At 45.4% G+C, this 12,560-nt stretch overlaps 1 protein-coding gene and 1 pseudogene across 7 annotated transcripts in view; one reads left to right on the top strand and one right to left on the bottom strand.

Annotated features, from left to right (window-relative positions):
- Positions 1 to 12,560, bottom strand: part of ITGAL (integrin subunit alpha L) — a 56,453-nt gene that overhangs the window by 41,086 nt on the left and 2,807 nt on the right. For 4 of the 7 annotated variants that reach the window (XM_019717252.2, XM_074322975.1, XM_019717253.2 and 1 more), the window contains exons 1-3: positions 7,441 to 7,931; positions 4,396 to 4,493; positions 3,360 to 3,415 (exon numbers count right to left, since the gene is read on the bottom strand). The gene's annotated coding sequence lies outside the window, so the exon portion shown is untranslated. Of the gene's footprint in view, positions 1 to 3,359; positions 3,416 to 4,395; positions 4,494 to 6,940; positions 6,988 to 7,440; positions 7,932 to 12,560 lie in introns of those variants that run through there. The other 3 variants (XM_074322974.1, XM_074322973.1, XM_019717250.2) reach the window with 3 other exon arrangements.
- LOC109437809 (T-complex protein 1 subunit zeta) lies at positions 8,346 to 9,948 on the top strand (annotated as a pseudogene).

Raw genomic sequence — 12,560 nt, 5'->3', positions numbered from 1 at the left:
CCCTCCATTGGCTCCCAATTTCACTCAAAATACCAACCAAAGCTCTCAGGGTGGCTCGCAAAGCCTTAACCAACCAGGTATCTCCTTATTTCTCTAACCTCATCCCCCTCTAGCTCACTCCTTTCCAGCCACACTCTGATCACGCCAGCACTCATCTGCCTCAGGGCCTTTGCACCTGCTGCTCTTTTGCTTGCCTTCCCCAAGAAAACCCCGTGGCTCATTCCCTCCTCGCCTTTTGACCTTTGCTCCTTAGCATTTACAGAATTCTGCTTATACTTTTGTCGTGCAGGGCGGCCTGTGCGGTCTCTGCTCCCGCTCCCCACACAAGAACGCAGGATATGGTGAGGCCAAAAAGGAACACCCACAGAGCCATAGATGGGGGAGTCATACCACTATATTCTCTCTGGCGGCACTATACTCTCACTGGAGGCTGGATCCACACTGTCTGCAAACCGCCATCCACACTTGCCAGCCCAGCCGTCATCTTCTTGCTAGCCCCCATTCTCTCTCTTCTCCCTCCTCTCTCTCTGCTAGCACAGCCACAGCAGTTATATTAGTGGCCAATGGCTCACTGGTTACAGCTGACGGCCAACTAGCCACAGCTGATGGCCATCCATCACAGTTGATGGCCATTTACTACCTGAGCCAGCACCTGTCTATGTGAGGCCGAGAGCCTGGAAACTACTTTCTGGGGCTCTGTCCCCACAACTTTCTAGTTCATTTATTCATCCAATTTATGGTCCATCTTCCCTTCTAGAATGTAAACTCCACCCGGGCAGTATTATTACTTGTTGTTATTCACTGCTGTATCCCCAGTACCTAAAACAGTGCCTGGAGCATAGTAAGTAAATATTGAGTCAGTAAATATAAGCTAAATGGCTGAATGCTTGGGGCTGCCCTAGCCCCTAAGGAGAGTTAAAAGGCGTTTTTGCTTTCCAAGGCCTGGGCTCTTAAAAGCAAAAAAGCTGTATCCCCCAACAAGAAAGGTTGAAGGAGTTAAAAGAAGAAGGTTGAATTTCCAGAGTCAGGAATTTATTTAATATATAAAATCAAATAATAATAAACAGGTAGCAGGTACACAGTCAGTTGGTTCCTTCCAGAACTTAAACTGGAGAACATAGAGGGGTGAGGGGAGATCGATGCTGACATGCAGAGAAGTAGATGTCATGAGAGAGAATTCGTGAGACCTGGGAACAAGGAACAGATCCCTCGGAGGGCCACCTCCACTCCCAATGGCCTCTCCAGTCACAGTGGACACATTCACGCTGAACCCTTTCTCTTCTGTGGCTCTGAGATGAATAACATCTCTAATAAGCAGGGGAATGACAGCAGAGCCTCTGGGCATACTTGGGGAGCAGTAGGCCTCCCTCTGGCTGATTTAGATGGCAGCAGGAAAAGCTGGCTGGGCCTCCCCACCCCCACACCAATCCACCAGGCCTGACTGCCTACAAAGCCAGGACTCATCAGGCGGTTGACTGAAGAATGTCCAAACCTGTAGCGAATTTTGATAACAATTTATTTGAGCCCAACTGGTGACATTAGGTCAGGGAGCAGATCTCAAAAGCTCCCGGAACATAACGCTGTTTCCGTTTCTTTTATGCATTTGAGATCAAGGAGATTATATGCAAGGGGGAGAAAGCAAGGCCCGGCTCAGATGCCAGGATGGTGAAGATGACTGATGATCACATCACCCTGAGAGGTTCCTTTCCCCAGAGTCCCCTTTGCGTCCATAAGAGCAAAGTGCTCTCTTGAGCTTCACACAGATTTGCTGGTGCAAATGTCACTGGTTGCCACAGCTGCTATCCCCGGGCCCAGGCTCCCCACCCACCACTTCCTCCTGGGGGCAGTGACACAGACCACTGTGGTCAGGATGGTTCTGACAGAAATATCTGGGTCACCACAGTTTTCCTTCCCCTTCTTCCCATCTGCCCAGAGTTTAAAAGGAGAAATTCCCGAAGGAAGGAAGGAGGCTGGGCCTCAGAGGAGAGGAAGTCGCTAAGGCCCAAAGGGGCACACAGTAGGTGGGGTTTACAGGCTACCACCCATTCCAAGGCCCTTATGATCTCATGGCTAGGTGGGCCAGCGCATTCTAACATTCTAGAAACTCTACCTGGATCTTCTGAGGGAGGGCTGAGCTCAACGCACCACAGGTAAGAATTAGCTAAGGATGGCACTCCTTGGATAGTCACATGCGTCCATGAGGCCCCATTGTCATGGGGTGACCTCACTCCAGGGACTCTATTTCCAGCCTCTCAGCGTGTGGTTGCTCTTTGAGGCCACGAGAATGTGCTGTCTTGCTCTGTTATACTAAAGAATCTCCTCACCTCACTCTGCCTTGGTCCTTCCTTTGTACGCAGCTCTGACCTCTCCAGGACTCACCGTCTGTGAGCTCAGATAGGAGTCTATTCATCTTAATGCTCCGTGTCGTTGCCTCAGCACCCCCGCCTGCTAGCACAAGAGCGCCATCTCCCTGCACATTCCCGTGCTAGTTCACACAGTCTCCAGAGGTATTTCACCTGTGCTGACTCCCTGGCCTGTGAGCTGCTCCAGCTTCACACCGAGGCTAGTGCCCTGTAGCCAAGACCTTAGAGCAAGTCTTGTGGATCAGCCTCAGGTCTCGAAATGTCAAAGCTGAGGGTAGGTTGTTGTCAGGTTGAGCAGACTCTCTCTCTCTCTGTTTTGAGTTACAGCGTGATAGCTGTGAGCCTGGGCTGCCGTGGGTACAGGCTGTGAAGCAGCTTATTCGGGTGTTACTTAATGCTCCTTTTCTCAATCTCTCTCTTTTGAACCCTGATTTATGTTCAGAGGGCTGAGCCAGACACATAATTAAATAATAGCCACTGTGTACATGAAGGCTCTCTACTGCCCTCTGACAACTAAGACTCTGTTCCTGGGTCAAGTCCATTCTATTATGAGTCTCTCTTTTTCCCCCCCTTCTTCCACCTCCTCCCCACACTCCGGTTCCATTCGTTTCTCAGTCTAGTTGTGTAGGACACAGCTCCCTGTCTCATGCTGGTATTATGAGCCTTGCGCTCCCCCTGGCTGAGGCAATGGGTCGCTGGCTGTCGGTCGGCCGCTCACAGCAGCTCACGGCCGCTCTCGCCGGCTGCCGGCCACTCATGCTGGCCACCGGCTGCTCCTGGCAGCACACGGTAGCCCACAGCAGCACATAGCAGCCTGCAGCTCTGCTCCTTCTTAAAAAGATCTTCATTCATTCTCCAGACACGCCCAGTCATTCTTGAACTTCCAAAGTAGCTGGAACCCAAGTTTGGCCTGCTTCATATACACTGGGGATATTAGTAACCCCAGTCTGTTTTCCTTGTTATACCATGGGAAGCACACTCCTGCCATCACTTTACCTCCGTGGGGAAGAGGAAAACATCTCCCGTCTTCTGATGAGGTCGCTTGAGTTCATCTAGGAAACAAACCAAACAGAACCTGGAGGCCTTGTTATTGTGTGATGTGTTTGCACTGCCTAATGAGGTGAAGTGTTTGCAGGAAGCAGCAGCTGTCTCTAATATCTAAACAGTTAGGAAGGCCTCCTCCCTGGTCTTACCACCTACCACACTCTTCTCAACCCCTTCTGCCGCAACTCTTGCAGCTGAAACTCCTTGAGGAGCTTGCAGAGGACATGCTTCAAACCCTTGGGTGACTCCCTATTCATTTAGAGGGTCTGGGCCAAATCTCGTTGTTGCAGGTAATAGGAACCCATTTGAGCTGGCTAAAACCAAAAGAATAAATTCGATTAAAGGATATCATGAAGCCCCCAGAGGAACCCCAATACAATCAGATCTTCCAGGTGGCTGGAAAGGGCTCCACATGTCCTCCATTCTGTGCAGGACACATGGGCAAACGCATTCCAACTTTACATATATGTAACAGAAAAGACCATGGAGGCTAAGATCTCTGAATTTCCACACTCTTGGGAAGGGAGAATCCGACTGGGCCAGCTGGAGTCAAGTGTCCACCCTACAGTAATCAGCTGCCACCAAGGGAACAGGGTCACATCTGAAATACAAACCAGCATCTGGCTACCTTACTCTCAACCCCTGGAAGGGGATGTAGTTCTCAAGTAGAGATTGCAGCGCAAACACCAAAAGTTCTTCGTTACCTGGGATAAAGCTCAACCTTATTCCATATCTTGGCCCAAACTTTCTTTAGACTCCCTTCCTACTTTTCTTCCTCAGTCTCTCATTGACTTATCCCCTTGGCTCGGAACGTGCATTCCACATCACCACTTGTCAAAATCTCCCTAGTTCTCTACAGCATCATGCCAACTTCTCCGTGCCATCCTTTCTGATACCTTCGATTAGAAGTGTGGTAACAATTTCAGATTTGACAGGGACCCCTAAATATCACCTCCTTCATCCCTCTCCAGCCTCTCTTATATATTACCTTGTACTGAATCTCCAAGCAGGCCCTGCTGACACTCTTCCAGAGCTGAGGTGTTCATGACTTCTCAAGGGGATCCACTGTGTCTCCAGAAGCTCTGCCTGTAGGAAAATGCTTTCTTGGGTAACATGCCAATTTGCCTTGTTGTGACTTCTATCAGGTTGGTGCAAAAGTAATTGCGGTTTTTGCAATTAACCTTTTAAACTGCAATTACTTTTGCACCGACCTAATATGTTTTAGACTTGGTTCTGCACTGTAGAAATGCCCAGGACAAATCTGTTCTCTTCCCCACCTGGAAGCTTCTTCAGAAATTTGAACAGGGCTCAGCTCATGTCAACTCTTACTCTTCTCTTTCAGGCTGAACAGCCTCAGTTATACCTAGTACTCCCCGTAAGACACAATCTCAAATTCAGGAAAACGCGTGCTTCAACTACCCTCCTAAAGTCCGGTGTCTCAAAATAAATTCAACAAGAATGTTCAAAGAAATCTTTTAATTAAAAAAGGGCAGAGAATTAATTAAATATCCAGCTATAATAGGAATTTGGTTATGTCGATTAAATACATCCATTTTATAAAATACTATTCAGCCTTTAACAAAATATGGTAGATTTACATGTACTAACATAGCAAGAATGTCATGATAATGCAAGTAGGAAAAAAGCAAATTACAAAACTGTGTGTGTCACATCTGATTTGTCTGCTATGCAGGAAGTCTGTCTTTCTCAGCTTCTTTCTCTCCCACATCTCTGCCTCTTAAACATTTCATTTTTTAGTGTACAGATTAAAACAAATTGGGGGAGGATATTTATTTAACTCTGCATAGTTATTTCTAGATTCCAGAGTTGTCTTGAGTTATCTGTAGAGTATGGAGGATGAGGTTTTGGGGAATTTCATGCTATGATATATAGCTGCAGTGTGTTTTTTTTTTATAAAGAGCACAAATTGCTTTTTTTTTCAATTAAACTTTATCGGGGTGACAGTGGTTAGTAAAGTTACATAGGTTTCAAGTGTACAATTCTGTAGTACATCATCTATATATCGCATTGTGTGTTTAGCTCTCCTCACATATTGCTTTCATAATCAGAAAACAATCATAAGAAAGGATTTGCAATGCTTTGGCGAGCTCTGAATGTCAGGGTATTGATCTTTCCCCTCATTTACATTCTTTCCATTTATTCACTCAGTACATGCTCTCTTAGGCCTTCTCTGTCCCGGACTGCATACTGGACCTTGGGCTGTGGAGATTAGTGAGGCCTGGTCCCAGCTGTGAGGAGCTCACAGATGTCAGAGAAAACCTAGCCTGATAGATGCTAGAACAGAGGAAACCCCAGGGTTATGGAATCACAGCGGAGGGACTTCCGGAGTCTTGAAGATAATATGGTTTGTTGAGAATAAAGGGCTTTTGGGTGATGGAGAGCATTCTGTGCAAATGCTGGGAGGCAGGAGAGCTGTGCTGTTTTCTGCCCACCCCTCCACCCTAGTCCAAGCCACCACCATCCTTCACTGGTCTTCTGTGGCATCCTGCCCCTCCAGTCTGTTCTCCACCTAACAGCCAGAGCGATCTTTCAAAAACACAAATACACTAACTATTAAGGTGTATGTAACAACCCACCTACTGAATCAGCTAGCCCTGAAAATGGATGGTGCTGGAGTGGCAGGCCCATCCCCGGGCATCAAAAAAGAAAACAAACAAATACAACCATGTCATCCCCCTGCTTAAAACCAATCCCGTGGCTTCCTCTTTCTTTCAGGACAAAAAGTCCAAAAATCCTTCACAGGACCCATCAGATCTTGCATCCAATCCATCAGGAAATCATTTGGCTGTATTTTCAAAAACTATCCAGAAGATGACCACCTCTTACCATCTCCAATTTAACCACCTGGCAACCACCATCTTCTCTCCCCTGGGTTTTTGCAGGAGCCCGTTCATGTCTTTCTGCATCCAGCCCCCCAACCCCATTCAACCTCGCCCTCTGGTCTAAACCCTTCAACAGTTCCTATCTTACCCAGAGCCAAATCCAAGGCCTTCCTGTGGCCCACAGGTCCTACTTCTCTGGCCTTTCATGGCCTCTGACTTCACCTCTTCCTGCTCCCCCCGTCACCTACCACACTGAACTCTGATCTCCGTTCAGTTTCTCCAACATATCATGTGGTCACACAGCAGCCTAGCCATTTGTCCCCTCCAATCTTTCCTTAGGGAAAGAAGACTCTGCGGGATTGTCCCTCTTTGGGGTTGAGTTCATTTATCCTAAGTCTCCCTATTTGGTCCCTGTAAGCAGGGTCTGCAGCAAGTTTCCTCATGGGAGGAACGACTTAAGCCAGACGGGACCCCATTGGGACCCCCATGAGTTAACATAATAAAAGTCAGGAGGTAGCCATACCCCTCCTCCTCACCATTATGGGAAGCTGCTAATGCATGCCCCAGTTGTTGTCCTGACAATCTTTGTGCAAAAGACTTCTTAGAGCGATAAGATATCGCTCTTCCTGCTTAGCTCATGGGATGGTTTTACTTTGAGACTTGCTCCCCCAGGGGGTTGTACACACCCACCTTAGTCGCCTGGGGACCTTGAGCATCAGTTGCTTTGTGACAGATATCTGGGAATTGGAAGAATTTTTATGATGTGGTGTGAAAATTTCACAGACCCTGCCTCTAATCAAGTGATGCTTATTGTAAGAAATCAATAAATACCCAGGACAACCCAATTGGGGCTCCAGTCCCTTGAGGCTGCGAGTCCCTCAGTCCTCTGTGATTTAACTATATTTGAGTCTCTGTCTCTTTAAGATAGTTTAACCCTCGGCCTCCCTCGCCTTCCCACGGCTTGTGTTGTGCAGGTCGCAACATCAGGCTTGCTCCATCAGGGCTTTTGCCCTGGGTGTCCCTCTGCCTGCAATGCTCTCCCCCAGATTATCACAAGACTTTCTCCCTCCCCCCGTCAAAGCCACCCTCTCATTTTCTCTCTCTGCCTCCAATGCCCCCCTCCCTGACCTCTGCCATCACTTTGAGTTTCTCTCTCTCTCTCTCTCATTCTTATGAGAGAGGTGACTCACCAGTGTTTCTCACACTTGCTCCAGATGCAAAGCTGAAGCTTCCTGCCACTTGGGATGATGGAAGGTGGTTAACTGTGTTAAAGGCTGTGGCCATGGGTGTCGTTTCTCAAGTCTTCTGAGGCAGAGCCTGTTGCTGAAGCCCCATCGGGCAAGTCCAGAGAGGTGGGCATTTGGAACTGGGTCAGGCCCTGGCCAGGGACATGTGATGGGGCAATGACCTGGACGTTGGCCCAGAGTCCTAGGGGCTCAGACCAATGGAAAAGGTTTGGGACCTCTGGGGTTTGGCTGCAGATTAAAATCTATCGCAAGGTCAGATTACGTCAGTCCTACCGTGACCTGTGTCCTGTGCCACCTCCCTCACCCTGTGCCACATCTGTCTGTCCTCATTTCCTACAACGCTCCCTTCTCACTGCGCACCATTATCTGTTGTTCTAGAACACCCCAGACGCATTCCTGCCTCAGGGTTTTGGCACTGCCATTCTCTCTGCCTGAAACGTTCTTTCCCAGATATCTGCAGGCTTATTCCCCTCTTCACTCGGACCTTTACTTTCAAGTCCCCTTCTCAGTCGGGCCGCCCCTGGCTGCAATCATGCAATGCGCACTCCTACCCTCCTTTCTCCAGACTTCATTTTTCTCCCTAGTATCTATCCCTAACTAACAAATGATTGGCCCTATCTATTGCTATCTCTCTCCATGAGCAGGTCAGCTCCCTGAGGACAGGGGTTTCTGTCTGTTCTGTTCTTTACGGTAGCGCCAGTATGGAGAGCAGTGGCCCGCACAAAGGAGGCCTTCAATAAATATTTGTGAATGAACCCCGGGTGAGGGCGGGGTGTTGAGCATCTATTATTACATGCCAGATGTTGTTCAGCCATTATTTTATGTATTACTAGAAATAAATGGGATGATCCCATTTTTGTCTTGTTTTTTTGAAAGTATATGTAATACGCAGAGCACGCAGTACACTGCTCCACGCAGCTTGGAGTGGCAGGGCGCCCCCTGGAGTTCAGTGAAAGGTAATGACTCTCCTTGTACATGAAGAAAACTTGTCTAAAATACACTCAGCCCAGGTGTTAATAGCACTTCTCTCTGGGAGGAGGGATTCAAGTTATTTTCACCTTCTTTCTTCTTATTAAGCTGCATTTGGTGATTTTTCTACAATGACAACAGACTGACTTTGTAATGTGAAAAAAATTAATTAAAAGTGTACTGAACCTACTAAAGTATTTTCCAGGTATAAAACATAAGTCATGGGGATGTAGTGTACAGCATAGGGAATATAGTCAGTAATACTGTGACAGCGGGGACGGTGTCAGATGGTTGCTGGACTTAACATAATGAGTAGACATTTACACCGCTCACGAAGTTATCACCCCAACAAGTCTACTACCCATCTGACACTGTAGATAGCTGTTACAATACTATTGATTATACTTCCTACACTGTACTTTATATCCTGTGACCATATATTTGGAACAAGTCAAAGTAAGCTAAGAAATGGACAGGGAAATACTTGTAGATATGGCCAGAACATCTCTACATACTAAAGTTCTTGCTGAGTTTGCCTGATGTCTTAACAGAGGTGTGTGTCACATTTGGTGTGTGTCTGGTGGTACAGTACACCTATACCAAAATCCTAGATGTTAGAAACAGCAGTATACTTATCCATTTCAATTTAAGGGTGCTCTCTAAAGTCTTCCCAGTCTCATACTGTGAAATAAGTAGGTTCATTTTTGTGGTGATGGTAACCTGATATGTATCCCTAATAAGTAAAATGAGAAAATCAAATAATCGTTATACCTGACCAGATTATAAATGAATGTATACGTCCTCACGTGTACTGTGTCATTGGAAGATGACAAAACAGAAGTGAATACTGGCTTTTTTATGAGTGCAGAACAGAAAAACTAGTAAAAGCTGAAAGAAAATTCATTGACGATAGAGTCTTCAAGTCTGCGCTGAGCTAAAAGGAGAAATATGGAAAGGCTGACTCTTGCTAGTGGTGGGTTAGCTCTAAATTCTTTTGATGACCTAAATCTGATGGTTTGGGACATGCAGGACTCGTCCATGAGTATACACTGGGAGAAGTTCACGTATATTGAGAAATACAACAATCCTCATTCTGTCAAAGGCCCAAATAAGCACACACACCCAAAAATCAAAGATTCTTGAGGGCTGTTAAAAATGCTATTGATAGTAGTTGTGTAGTTCCAGGTGCAATGGCAGAAGGCCTGGTTAAATATGAGCCCAACTTGGAGTTCAAGCATTTGCTGATGCATTACTCCGTATTCCCAAGGTTCTTGCTTTTGACCTTCAGGAACCACTAGTTAAAGTTCAAGTAGAATCAGGTCACCTTGTGGGTGTGGACTTGAATACAGGGGAGCCAGCGGTGGCAGCAGAAGTAGGACTCTGGGATAACTATTATGTAAAGAAACGTCTTCACTCCTGCACTGTGATTGCCACCTGCTGGACGACATCATGCGAGCTGAAATGTCTCCCCTAAAAGGTTGAATGGAAGCTTCCCTTGTATCATCTGAATCATGAAGACTCTACGAATACAGCTACGGGACTTTTGTCCAAGCTTCAAATTATTTTCCATGGAATTTTCTTTTCCCGTGTGAAAACAGGCGAGAACACTGGCACCTATTCAAATTCCAAAGTCTGAAATTATAATTACAGCATTTTTTTCATTGCACTCATTGTATACTCAGAAAGCAGGCCTTTTCACACAATGAACAGGATGTTTTGCTTTAGCTTCAGTAATATAAAAGTACATGTTAGAAAAATATATGTTATCTATCTTATTAAATAGTCCTTGAAAAACAAAACCAAACAAGTATCCCAGACAAGCAAAAGCTAAAAAGAGATTATCACCACTAAACCGGCATTAAAAGAAATGTTAAAGAGACTTCTTTCAGTGGAAAAGAAAAGGCCAAAACTAAAAATAAGAAAATATAGAAAAAAATCTCACTGATAGAGGCAAACGCTTAGTAAACATAGTGGATCAACCAATTTTAAAACTAGTATGAAGGTTAAAAGACAAAAGGAGTAAGAGCCTGTGTGACTACACACGTGCGAGATATAAAATATGTAAAAAAACAACTGTGGGGTGAGTAAAAAGAAAGCAGTGCTTTTTGAATGCACTGAATTTAAACAACCATCAACTTAAAACAGACTGCTATAAATATAGTTTGTTATATATGAATCTTATGGTGACCACAAACCAAAAACCTGTAATCGATACACACAAAAATAAAGAAAAAAAGGAACTCAAACAAATCACTAAAGAAAGTCATAAATGTACAAGAAAAGAGAGCAAGAGAAGGAACAGAGAAATACAAAAAAATAAATTAAATGGCCATAAATGCATACCTATTCATATTACTTTATTCCTCTGCCATAAAAAAGAATGAAATCTTGCCATTTACAATAACATGGATGGACCTAGAGAGTATTATGTTAACTGAACTAAGTCAGACAGAGAAAGACAAACACCATATGATTTCACTTATATGTGCTTATATGTGGAATCTAACAAACAAAAACAAATAAAACAAAACAGAAACAAACTCATAGGTACAGAGAACAAACTGATGTTTGCCAGAGGAAGAGGGTGGGGGATTGGTCAAAAAAGGGGAAGCAGATTAAGAAGCACAAATTTACAAGAGTCAATAATAGCATAATAACTATGTACAGTGACAGATGGTTACTAGACTTGTGATCACTTCATAAAGCATATAAATGTTGAATCACTATGTTGTACACCTGAAACTAATATAATATTGTATGTAAACTATAATTAGGATGCATTTTTTAATAGAAAACAAAGTATACTGAACCTGAAACTGTAGTGGTATAACTCTAAATTATTGTCATACTCGGGGGGAAAAAACTATAACTAGCCCTAGCTCCAATGCTCTTGTTGTATGTGAAAAACAAATGACGGGCCTGTACTCAGCTCCTCTTATTCTGTAAAAACCCTCCTCCTTCTCCTTTGCCTGCTCTCCCACCCCCACCTCCAGGCTTTTACCTTTGCAATCTTTGGCCCACACACTTTACCCCAAATGGTAAGTGTAGTTCAGTGGATGTTTCAGTGAAAAGCAAGAAGATAAAAAAGATGATTTCGAATGCCCACGATACCATCGCAAAAACCACCCACATGGGGCCAGCCCGGTGGCTCAGGTGGTTAGACCTCCATGCTCTTAACTCCAAAGGCTGCCGGTTCGATTCCCACATGGGCCAGTGGGCTCTCAACCACAAGGTTACCGGTTCAATTCCTCGAGTCCCCGCAAGGGATGGTGGGCTGCGCCCCCTACAACTAGAAACAGCAACTGGACCTGGAGCTGAGCTGCGCCCTCCACAACTAAGACTGAAAGGACAACAACTTGAAGCTGAATGGCACCCTCCACAACTAAGATTGGAAGGACAACTTGACTTGGAAAAAAGGCCTGGAAGTACACACTGTTCCCCAATAAAGTCCTGTTCCCCTCCCCCAATAAAATCTTTTTTTTAAAAAAGAGCAATAAAAAAAAAAACACCCACATGTGGCACTCCTGATCAAAGGCACGTGAACTTCTTCTGAGCCCAGTGGGTTGGTCACTGGCCAAGGCAAATTTGTGACTTCCAAGTGAACATTTCTTCCAAGTAGAAGCAACAGGGAAGCATATGGATGAAAACCTTCCCCCCACCCCAGAGAGTCCTACTTGCTCAAAGGATACAGTGGGGGGTGTTAGAATTATCAAGGGGCCCCCAAGATGAGGGCTAGAACTCCAGCCTTCAGATCCTACAGGCCTGGACGTGCATTCTCACAGGTTGAGTCCCATATGGTGACACCTGTGCAAGATTTAACTTACCTGGAACCTCAGTTTCCTCACCTGTAAAATGAAGATAATATTGTTAACCTGTCACGGCTGCTTTGAGGATAAAATGAGGAAAATAAATGTGAGATGCTGGGTACCATGCATGGCTCATCACATGTGCCAGCAAAGTGTACTGTATAAAATGATGTACTCATTCAACAAATGTTCCTGCCAGGTAAAGTGCCAGAGAAAGCAGGGTGGACAAAACAGAGCAGCCCCTGCCCTGTGGAGCTCAGAGATTTGTGGGGGCAGACAGTCACGGTC

The sequence above is a fragment of the Rhinolophus sinicus genome, linkage group LG18 (genome assembly GCF_036562045.2).
Source record: "Rhinolophus sinicus isolate RSC01 linkage group LG18, ASM3656204v1, whole genome shotgun sequence".
Classification (NCBI taxonomy): domain Eukaryota; kingdom Metazoa; phylum Chordata; class Mammalia; order Chiroptera; family Rhinolophidae; genus Rhinolophus; species Rhinolophus sinicus.
This window is presented reverse-complemented; position numbering and strand designations above follow the sequence as displayed.